The following is a 13084-nucleotide window of genomic DNA, read 5'->3' on the forward strand; positions in this document are numbered from 1 at the left end:
ATACTTTTTTTTGGAACTCATGATAATTACTTCCAGTGATGTTTATATTGTTTAGCACAAAAGACAGATCATTAAGTAATTATACTTTAGAAATTCAACCAAATAGACAACATAGCAATAACGATCAAAGTGCAAAAGAAGGCAAGAAGATTTTATTCTCGGAAAACCCACAAGGGGAAAACCAAACCAACCGTTTCCTTAGAGAATCAATGCAACAAGAGATACATCAAAAGTCAAAGCTATGGACAAACTAACTAGTAAGAGAATCCACCAAGTGACCACATCAACACTGTTCAAATTGATTGTAATCTCATAGATAACATAGAGGATTGAGCTCCCTTTTTCACATAGAGGAAGCACTGGGAATATGGCCCAATAACACGAAGATAAAACATAGATGATCTGCCCTTTTCCATAAAGAAGTACCTCAGATATCTTGGTCTTATACATAGAATATAGCCTTAGGGATCTCAGCCCTAAAGACAAAAAAAATAGCCTCAAGGATCTCATCCCTAAGCACAGATAAGACCTTAATAATAGCGACCCTTAAACATAGAGAAGAATACCACATATTTTATATTTATGCCATTGAATCTATGCCTTAGACTTGTGCACCAAATCACAAATTATTCATACTGTTCCATAGAAGATAAACCTCAGAAAATTTGAACAAGATTCGACCTGCCTTTATTGCTAGAGTGAGAAAGTATTCTTCTTTAGATATTCATCCTTATGCTCCTTGTAACCTTTGCTTGAACAAAGATAATATGTGAGTGATCGAGGTAACTTTGGAGGAGAGCGAAAATGCCTATTTATAGTAATCATCTCAATTGAATGGGCATGTCTCATGGGTAGGCCTACCTAACACAAGGATGACCGACTTTGTCACTTGTGGTGGAAAATACAACAATTTGAATTTCAATTTTCCTACTCTTGAAGAGCATATAAATAAATAATTTCTTTTGAATATAAAAACAAATAAATAATTCCTTTTTCTTGCAAGCATGAAGAACATGTTTCATATAGATTTTCTTTTTACAAATATAATTTGCATTTCATATTTCACAAGTACAAAAGAACATTAGGAAGACCGACCATAACTACAAAATTCAACACTCCCCCTTATCTAGGGAGGTATTCATAATGACTATCTAGAAGTTCTTTGTATACATGATCTCTCTAAGGAAAGGTTCAATTAATTGATAGCATCATCATCTAGGTCAACACCCTAGGGAAAACCATGTCCCAAATCCAAAGGGTCTTCATTCATGATGCTGAAGAGGTACGCATTCCATGAGTGTCTCGGTCTTAGGGACCATTCTTTCTAGAATGTTCTTCCCTCATGTTCTCACATCAATGCTCCCTCTCATTGATGTAGGGATTAAGGATTGAAAAATATTAAGATAAGCATCATCATCAATACATAAATCACCAGAATCAACATAATCATGGTTCACCATCAAACAACTATAAACACAGTCTAGGTGAAACACCCATTAATGATAAACAAGTACACTCTAGAAAGAGATTCAAGCATGATGATGGGAGGCTCTTGCTCACTCTAGAAAGATATCCGAGTGACCTCTAGGACTATTATCCAACCAAGGTCTAACCAACACAAGGAGAATATCCTCTATCGAACCATTCTTCATACCAAGGTCAAAGTGATACAAGGAGAATTTATTCTCTAATCAAGGTCAAAGTGATACAAGGAGAATTTATTCTCTAATCAAGGTCAAAGTGATACATGTAGAATGTCAATCTGTTGACCCATTCTTCAAATAAGGTTTATGTACTTGACATAGGGATAAAATTGCTAATAAGGGCATAGTACATGACACAAGAAGAACTTCTGTCCATGATGCTATCTAATTTGTTAAGCCATTCTCTAGCCAAGGTCATAATGACACAGGGAGAACTTCTCCAACCAAGGTCAAGATGAAAAATGAAGAGTACCGTACCATTATCCAACCAAGGTCACGAAGACAAATGGAGAATTTCCATCAAGTCTTATCATCTCTCCCTCTCAATGAGAGAGGTAATCTCCACAAGTCCAAGATTGTCTCGAAGGTACATACAATTCCCTATAGAAAGAGGCAATGTAAGAATATCAACTATTTTCTTATTAGTGGAGATGTACTAGAGATTCACAGCTCTTTTCAATACCATGTCTCGAATGAAGTGATACGTGCTACGACCTGTCATCATGGTCACCACCAACACCTAAAAAATAATCCAGCAAGTAGCCTCAAAGGTCATATAGCTTTTCCAATCTAGCTACAATAAAATTACCCTCTACCATACAATGTGCAAAAGGTGTTTGCTTCATGCTTATCCAAGAAAATTATAATGGACCCCAAATGGAAGCAACAAATCCTTTCCATATTTAGCACTCTTTTCCCAAACTAACTTTTTAGCTATACTTCTCAAAACATTCATGACCAATTGTACCATGTTGGTAACACATGTTGAGAAACACATCTTGGCTTGATTATAAAATGTTTTGTTTCCTTCACTAGATCAAAAATTCTTTCCGAATACCTAAACTGGATCCTCCCTCTCATACTGAGATAACCACTCCTTCTCATGACAGGGACAAATGTCTTGGCATAATTATCTCCCTCTTACTAGGAGAATATTTCATTACTAGACCTAGTAGATATCATGATCAAAGCATACTTCAAGCTTCTCCCTCCAAGTTTAGATCATCTCGTACTATATCTCTCAACAAAAGTCATGAATCTAGGAAAGTATCCTTGCTTTGCTTCATTCTTCCACTTCTTCCAACTACTATCAAAGCTTTTTCAACTTCCACTATGTATGTGCAATCCTCACATGAGGCCATGGAAGAATAATTACAATCAAGCAAAGAAAAAGAGACTAAATAATAGTGAAAATGAAAATAATATAATAATTAAACAAGAGGGATATCAACTACTTATCTTTTTAAAGAAAAAATATCAGCTTCCTCTTGATCTAATTCTTCTTGCAAATATCTCCATTCCTTCCTTTCACGAGGTAGGGTTACATCTTTCAGCAGAAATATTGAACTAGGTCTAACTCTAGGGTTTATCCACAAACCCTAGAGAATTCTTATCAATAACTTTAAATTTCAAGGGCTTATTAAACAATACTAAGAAGGATTGTTGGGTAATTTAATTGGTAGTTAAATTACTTCATTAATTGTCAACCCAACATTCATGTCCTTGTGAAGTGCATGTGCACAATATATGCTAGGAGTTATATTTTTTTATGAAAGTAGTGTTTAATTTATTAAAGGAAATTATCTAAAAAAACTAAATCAAAATCAACTCATCTCAACTATACATGCATGTTCTTTATATCAAACTTGAAAAGGACAAACTATTCTTTAAAAAACAATATCAAATGACAATAAATTGAATTGAAATGGCTATTCTAATTGCATCAAATTGAAATAACTATTCTACTTGCATTATATGGAAATGGCTATTCTACTTGCATTAAATGGAAATGAATATTCTATTTGCATTAAATTGAAAGGCTACTCTACTTGCTGAAATGCAATATTGTTCTACTACAACAAATTTAAACACTATTTTATCAAATAGAATTGAAATTGATTCTAAAACCAAATTATTTGAAATCAAATGAACTAAAGAGCACAAATAAAACTTCAAATTATGATAGATTACTAATGTGAACAATGGAGATATGAATCAATCTAAACATATAAATCTGAGACTAAGTGGAAAATCCTAATGAAAAGAAATAACAATTAAAATGTTTTTGGTTGTTTTCAATTTTAAAGAGCGCTCTGTCCTATGCAACAAAATCAACAATGAGCAAGTGAACAAAGATGTGAACTGCAAATCCAACTGTAACTAATTGAAACAACTACAAAAACAAAACATATAAGATTTGATCTTTTAATGAATATAAAATTCAATATTAAATATTGTAGCCATTAAAATTTAATGTTTGGTAAATATGGATAAACATCAATTCATCATAAATATCAAAATAAGTATTCCATCGTAAATCTCAAGTTACTAAAATTAAGAGAATCATAAGAATTAACTAAATTATAACTTTACTATTATATATATATATATAAGCATGTAACAAGATTCTTAACCATTTAGATTCACTCACACTTTATCATGAAGATTCTTAATTTGTAAATAGACTTTATTACAATACCATGGTTTATCAATGTCACATACCAAAAAAATCATACCTCATTTCATTTGACATGTGTTCTTATAACCTTGTTATAAAAGGGATTTCTACGTCATATATTGAGGAGGTGTTTAAAAGGAGGTGTGTTAAATTATATGTGAGCGTGTGGTTTTTTTAATAAATAAGTTTTTTTAAAGAAATGACATGAATAAGTGTGAAGATAAGAATTTCTTAAAATATATTTTTTTTTATTAAAAAAAACAACGTGTATATGTTTTAAAGAGGGTTTGGAGATTTATTTGAAAGGCTTGAAATAAGGTTTTTTTTTTCACAAGGATATTTTTTTATTAAAAAAAATATTAGTGGAAAGAGAATTTAGGGCTTTGCAAAAGTCCCTCCATATAGAAAAATATATTATGGTTTTTTTTGGGTGAAGATTGTGCCTTACCGAGGGCGCATATTGAAAATCATATTTTTTTCGGGGGCGATATGGAAGATAGCCTCATGAAATCAGGAAAGCAGCTATAAGACAAAAGTCATGGGTTGCAAAGCGCAATTGAAGAAGACTAATAAAAGAGATAAAAAAGAAGAGGCAAAGGTTGGTGCCATGTTTAGAGAGGTTCACGCCACAATCGAGGGACTGAAAAGTCTAACAAAAGACAAAGAAGAAATCAAGGGTGATTGGTGTAGCATGGATTTGCTACCACTTCCTATGTTATGCCCTAACTTTGAGTTGCATTCAACAAGAAATGGATGAAACAATTATGTGCAAGGTATCAAAAACTACAACTTCAAAGGAAGAATGGAAGATCTTAAAAGAAGAATTTTCTGCAAGGGGGAGTGACATGAAACAATAGGTTATGTCACAAGCAAAAAAGTCAACCACAGATCTGAGGGTAGATAAGCAAGACTTTGAGAGAAAAACAAAGCTTGGAGAATCCCACTCAAAAGTGGATGATGGTTGTCGAGACCATAAAATTGAAACCCATTATGCAAGTATGGATATGGATGAAGAAGATGCAACAAAGATTGCAGAGAGAGAAGTAGAAGCCTCTATGTGTGAAACAGAGCAAGAGCATATAAATGCTCAAGGACTCCACTATAAGGTGGATGGTGCAGATGATAGTGAATTCCATTGTGACGAAACACATGTGGATGATGACCGCAAATTGAGATGTGAATCGGTAAATCCAAGCATAGTTGATGAATTTGGTGAAGTTGAATTTTTAAATGAGAACATGCATGCTCAGATAACCCACCATAGGGTGGATGAACATTATGTTTATGATATGTGTGGTTTTTTTTTGAAATAGGGATTGATTGTGGCAATATAATAAGTACCATGTTTGTTGATATATTTAAGGTTGAAGTTGCCCTTGTAGTAGCAAGTTATGAAATATTTGGAACTGCTCATGAAGTAGTGTGTGAACAAGAAACAACTGTGTTTGGCATAGATAAAGTTATCAATAGAGTAGCAAGTGGTTTGGTGGAACCAACAATTGGAATTGTTGATGTTAAATTTGATGAAGATAATTTAACTAGTGATGAGTGGCTGCACATGACGCAATAGAAAGAATGCATTAATATGTTGTTATTTTGTGAGAGAAGCACACTTGTGTTTGGAAGCCAAATATAAGACAACATATTTATAGCAAAAAAGGTTTGTAAAGGAGTGGAAGATAACGTGGAGAAGGAAGAGGTAGATAAGGAAGCTCTCATTGAAGAGCATAATAAAAGTGTTTTTAACATTGTTTTCGAATATGCAGGTGTTCAAAATAGCATGGGAGTAGAAGTTGAAAGCAAAGTTGTTAATAAATTTGATGCAAATTTGAAGCTCATTAAAGAATAGATTCAGAAACCAATTGAACAAATTGATGTGAGTTTTAAAGCAGTAGCTAGAATAAAAGAATTGAATGAAATGGTGAATGATGATCTTGCATGTGTAGATCATAGGAAAGAAAACAACAATACTTGATGATGAAAGTGAAACAAATGATATGGATGTTTCTAAAGATAAATATGAATGCATTGAAACACTTTTTCAGCAATGGATTTAAGAAGAGATATGATTTTTCTATCAAGAAATGTGGCAGGAAGAAAGACATAAATATGAAGCACAAGAAGCAAAGCAAAGAAGATAGTTTGAAGATGCAATGTTGTGGCAAAAGTCCATGGTTGAACAAATATTTGAAGAGGAAGGTGTAGAAGACAAGATCGTATTGTTTTTCAGCACAAATTCAAGAAAAGTCAAAGAAAAATTGCAGCAACAACAAGTAACGAAATATGGAGACTTCAACATGAAAGAAGAACTAAGAATGAAGTAGTTTCGAGGATATAGAATCTGGAAGTAGAGAAAAAGAAAATGCAAAGTTGTAAAAGTTGAGTCATTGTAAACCTAGTTGAGACATAGACTAACATGCATGTTTGAATGATAATTGAGTCAATTTTTATTTTAAGCCTAACAGACATAGTTGAGTCATGCTTGAGTTATGTTGAGTCATATGGTCGTAATTAAGGGGGAGTGTTAGAAATTGTAATTACTCCCGCATGCCAGAGTTGACTAAATTTGGGAGAGTCAGATAACTGAGTCAAGTCGAGTGATTTGTCGAGTGAGGTAGGGAAAAGTCAAATTTAGAGTTGTGTGCATGTTGAGTTATTTTGCGCAAGTAGCTAGTCCAAAAAGCATAAATACCCCTCACCAGTTTCATTGTGAGAATCAATTTTATGTGATCAATAGAGAAGAGAAGCAACTCCTATTGTTTGTCTGTGTCAATTTTTGGGTTTCTCCTCTCTGCTTTTCCAACATTTTAATCAATGGATTTAACTAACAGGGAAAAAAAGGCATAACTATTTTGAAAATATATTTCAACCTTTAATTTGTGTATACTATTAAGAATGTTCTAAATTATTATGTAGAAGTTAAATCCTCACATCAACTTAATAATTATTGATAATTAACTTAAAATCCTAAAAACCATATTCCAAATAAACATCTTTATTAGCATATTTAATATTAAATAAAATTTTAAGTGCATTTTTATCATATTAAATGTATTTTTAAATATATAAATAAATGTTTAGTTTAACTAATAAATGAAATGACCCTTTTCTAAGCATTTTTTTTGTCAATTTTGTTGAAAATCTGGTATAAATTTTTAAAAATTCATAAGTTTGCAAAAATTGAATGCTCCAAAATTTTTCCAAATTGCTAAATCCATTTATACATTCAAAAATGTATTTTAAACAATTAAAAATCACATTCTAATTAGAATTTTTATTTCACCCTTCCAACCAAAACATAATTTTGTCTAAAAACAAATCCTATCAAATAAAGTTAAAAATATATATAATTGTTTATAGCAAAACTAAATTATACCAATATTATAAGTTTATCGAGTCCCGTTCTCTTGCGATGGGCTAAACCTTGTAGAGGAGGCCATTACATAGTGGAGGGGCTATGCCCACTTGTGAGTGGTATGGCAGGTAGAATATCGAACATTCGAGAGTACTAGGTTTAGTCTTCATCAAACCAACCCTATTATGAATCTAGTTTAGGAGAAATTGATTTAATATTTTGTTCATGGGTCACTGCCTCTTTCTCACTACGCTCTCCATTTACTATTTCTGCATTTCAAATTATCTGATATCAATGGAATCCAGTTGTGTAATATCCCCAGTTATTGTAAATATTCATTTCACTACAAACAAACAGACTTTTACTATTTTTAAACTATAAACTATTTTAAATTCAGTTTTGGGAAAAAGTGAATTTTGCAGTTGCTAGTAAATATTATTTTACTTGTTAATTAGTTATGTGGAAGTTATCTGTTCCTAAACTAAATTCTTGAGTATTTTTACTCAAGAGGATCAAGAGGATCGGGTATCTGAGATCATGATGAAAAAGGTAGAGAGTTGTGCTGAAGGGTCAGATAGCATGTGATAGCTACGTCTGGTTGAGACCAAATAGCTGCGAAAGACAAGGATCTTCAAGGAGAGAAGAAGTTCCTGGAGTTAGGAATAGCTTGGGGAGAGACTACTGACGTGTAGTCTCAAGTTTGGGAGGAAAAAGCTTTGATCAGGTTTGGGTGCTGATCAATCTTAGTATACCTATGCAAGCCAGATAAGTAAGTAAATGTGCTATATTGAAACCTGTGATAATCTTTCATAAGCTAGATTAGGCATTCTATGAGAGCAGGTTTATATAAAAGTTTATTATTAATTATTTCTATTTAGTAGTTGGTAGTTCCAGCTCTAGTTAAATAATAGATTCAATAAAAAATGACAGAATATAGAAGATAAAATTACACAATAAGTTTTAATTATTTTTCTCTTACTCAGAATATATGGAGAACTACACTCTTATATGAAATAGGTTATTATTAAACAGGAAATAATCGCATGATGAACAATATACAAATTTTGACTACTGTAGATAAAAAATAAAATAAATAAATCCTTTATGTCAAATAAGGAATACAATAAACATAGCCAGAATCTAGATATGTTCTCTTATTAATAGTTCAGACACTTGAAAGGATTATCGACGACATCTCCATCATAGAAATAATATTAAACTACAAGTATTATACAAAAAGTAGTGTGCCTAAGCCTCTTGATATTCATATATTAGTGAGAACCCAAAATTTCCAAGGTAAAAAGAACAGAGGCATTCACTTAGGCATCAAACCAATGAATGCAGTCCAAACAAGAATAATGAGAAACAAGATTGCAAAACTATCCAAATAATTTTAGGACACGTGGAAAAGATAAAGAAAGATTGCAAAAAAGAAGAAATGACCGGTCCTTCTATACTTTCCAAAACAAATTTTTCTTCTTTCAGAAGGCTATATATATATATATATATATATATATATATATGAAAAATCCAACCCTTAATATATAACAGAGAGAAAATGACCATATTTCACACATAGTCGAAGTATAGACATTTCAGATCAAAAGATTTAGCATACAGTCTTCCAAATGGAATGTTAGACAAAAATATGAGTATGTTATAATTATTAACTTGAGAAATTGTTAAGAACATAAAGCTTAAAACATCATGTAAACAACATAGCAGCCCATTTCATCACCAAAGAAAAAGAGGGTTTTCCCCCTAAAATCTATTAAACCAGAGGCGAGCGACTTCTCCGCTATTACAACCTTTCATGAGCCAAAGATCATCCACCTGATAAGGGTTGGAGCTAAATTAACAAAAATATGATGAGAGCTTTAGAATTTTTCAGTTTAGCTTCCCTCAAAAGTTGAGGGCATCGGCAGGAGAAAACTCTCTCCATAAAACCCTAAACTAGAAAGTTACCCGGAAGGGATTCGAACATTCGACTCTGTGCACAAACAAATTGAGCCTCAGCTAACCCCTGGAGAGCCATTAGTTTACCTGCAAGACAAATACTCCACCAAGCGGAAGGAATGATAGAGGTTATCAATCAAATTTATAAACCAAAAATTAAATCAATGAGCTGAAAGAACTGTACAAGGAAAGGAAAAAGAATATTCCAAGGATTACCTAAGCCAGACCGAGTATCAAACCTTCCTTTACGCCTGTGGTCAAGTGACGAAGACCGAGAGCCCATAATAACTACTAAAGGAGCCACAATAATTTAGCAGGGTATTCATGGCGGCAACCAATAAGAATAAAGCAAAGATAACAAGTTCAGTTACGTAGAGGGCAAAGGTATTCACCTATGCCTCGAAGGCTCCATACATAGTCAACTGAAACCCTCCAATGGGGAAGAAAAATGAGAATGAAGCAGAGACTACACCAGATGCATAATATTTCGGAACCCTCTCCCAACATTCGATCACGACAATAGTTAGACATCACCGAAGCAAGGAGAATCCCAAGGTCAGTGACGAAGTAGAACCGCATTAAATTTTTCTGACAAGCCACCTCACCACCTGGGTCGTCACACAAGCTGAGCATTAATATAGTTGTAAGGAAGTCGTAGTGGTGGCTTAAATGTGCAGCGACAAAACTGCATATAAATATTGTCAAACCATAAATTTCACCTTAGGCCAGATACTGTGTCACCAAAAATGCTTGACTCACATCAGTTTAACGACCTTGTAATGTTAATGCATTAACCTCCGAATATCGTGAATTAAGTATTAAGTAGAAACATGCATAAAGTTTTTTTTTTACATAAATATGGATGTGTTACATATGGTATTAGAACGCTTAGGTTGCATATAAAGAACTAACAAGCTCGATGATGTGCATATAAATAAATAAATAAGAATCAAGGAATAGACAGCGTGAGGAGAACTGGGAACTTACCTCTTGGGTCTGCAATCAGAAGAGGACAAACATCATTTTAGGAAGGCAATCCTGAGGTTTGGGTGCAGTTGGGCTGTGAGCCACAAAATCCCAACGCAAATATCTAAGTCACTGTACAAGAATTGAAAGGTGAGATGGCCCGGCTCCGGGAAAACAATGAAAGATTAATACAGGAGCAAGAAAAGATCCTGAAAAGTATATCAGATAAACAGAATCATCAACCACTAGTCTCCAGCCCTGAGCATGACAATATGACAGGGGAACAAGAGTTTCGCACTGAGAATGTGGAAACAGAGAGTGGTGAAGAAAATCATGAAGAAGAATTAGACAATGTGTCTGATCATAAGACTCAAAAAACGCAGAAAATGGAACTTCAATGAGAGTTTCGAAAGATCAAGCCTCCTCTCTTCGATGGTGAATAAAAATAGGAAGCAAAAGCATGGCTCATTAATATGAACAAGTATTTCCAAATGTACGAGTATGATTAAAGTCTGAAGGCCCGATTGGCCATTTTCCAGCTACAAGGGAATGCTAGATTGTGGTGGGAGGAAGTAAAAACAGTCTGCAGAGTCAATGAGCAAAGCATAATCTCGGAGAAATTTCAAAGATATTTTAAGGAAAAATATCTAACGGAAAGATTTTATGATGAAAAATCAAAAGAATTTCATGATCTCTGACTAGGCCAAATGACCATGGATGAGTTCATAACAAAGTTTACATCATTACTACGATATGTTCTTTACATTCGTGAAGAAAAGGAAAAGGTGCAACGGTTTATTAGAACTCTGCAGCTATTCACAAAATAATTACTGGAATTTGACAATCCAAAAACCATTGGAATTTGACAATCCAAAAACCATGGATGAAGCTATTCGTAAAGCGCAGATCTGCTACCAACAAAACAAACTAAAGGGAGATATGAACAAGAGGTGGGCTGACAAAAATGGAAGTAAATTTGTTCCCATCCACAAGAGAAATAAGGGCATGGGCAACAAAGGATCATACAAGGGATAAGTAAACCAAAATATGAATAGGAATTAGCCCATATTTAAAGTGCCAGGCAAAACCAATGAAAATGAGCAAGTTGGTAGAAATGAAGCAAAACTAGCAAACATACCACCTATACAATGTTGGGATGTGGAGGCCCACATTATGTCAAAAACTGCCCTCACCGCAAAGGAGCATATCAAATCTCACTGATTCAGGAGGCATCTACTGTGGGAGAAGTGGCTATAAGCATTCCCAAAATTAATGCAGCCCGTGAAGATCATCAGGAAAAATTTCAACCAAACATGGTTGAATTTGAAGGTACTGTTTTTTACCAAAGTTGTTCCATTTTAATTGATCTCGTGGCCACTTTGAGCTACATTAGTCCCAAGATTGTGGAAAAATGTAATCTGCAAGCTATTAGATTTAAAAGTCCTTGGTTAGTACAGCTAGCCATAGGAGCTAAAAGGAGATTTTTGTCTAAAGTAAGTAACTGTCCGGTAAAATTAGCTAATCAACCCATCATAGCTGATTTGAATTTGTTGCCCCTAGGGTCATATGACATCCTTATAGGAATGGACTGGTTGGAAAAACACTGGTCCCTCATCAACTATAAAACCAAAACTATTAGTTATCAAGATGAGGAGGGACAGAGACAAGGAATTCAAGGTGTCCAAAAACCTCTGCAATTAAGACCTATAACAACCTCCCAATTAGCAAAGTGCATTAGAAAGGGTTGTCAAATATATGCAATACAAGTAAGGTATGTTGACTCTAAAGATAAAACTATTTTAATGGAAAATATACCTGTAATACAGAATTTTCCAGATGTATTTCCTGAGGAAATTCCAGGTCTACCCCCAAAGAGAGACATATATTTTACCATTGAGTTAGTTCCGGGAGCTGCCCTAGTTTCCCGAGCACCTTACCGAATGAGCATTCCAGAGCTAACAGAATAAAAAATGTGGCTTCAAGAGTTGCTTGATAATAAGTTTATCCGTCCTAGTGTGTCCCCTTGGGGAGCTCCGGTACTTTTTGTTAAAAAGGACGACGAGACCCTGCGCATATGCATGGATTACCGTTAGCTAAATAAGCTAACCATTAAGAACAAATACCCCCTCCCTTGTATAGATGAGTTATTTGACCAAGTGAAAGGTGCGGCCATGTTCTCAAAAATCGATATCCGTTCCAAATATCATCAAATCAGGATAAAGGAGGAGGACATTGCAGAACCTGTGTTCAGGACCTATTATGGACATTATGAGTTTTTAGTTTTTCCGTTTGGGCTAACGAATGCCCCAGCCACCTTCACATGCCTCATGAATAGTATATTCCATCAGTTCTTAAACAAGTTTGTATTAGTCTTTATTGATGACATATTGATCTACTCTCGGAACATAGAAGAACATAAGGAACATCTCTATATTGTTCTGCAAGTCCTAAGAGAACACCAACTATACACCAAGAACATTAAATGTGATTTCTTTAAAGAGAAGATCCAGTACTTGAGGCATGTCATCACCAAGGATGGAATCGCAGTAGACCCGGAAAATATAAGAACTATCATGGAATGGCCAGTACCGAAAGATGTAGCTGACATAAGATCGTTCATGGGCTTAGCGGGCTACTATCCAAGAT

The sequence above is a fragment of the Pinus tabuliformis genome, chromosome 3_2, assembly GCF_031772625.1.
Source record: "Pinus tabuliformis cultivar Carrire ecotype Pingquan chromosome 3_2, CPIR1, whole genome shotgun sequence".
Classification (NCBI taxonomy): domain Eukaryota; kingdom Viridiplantae; phylum Streptophyta; class Pinopsida; order Pinales; family Pinaceae; genus Pinus; species Pinus tabuliformis.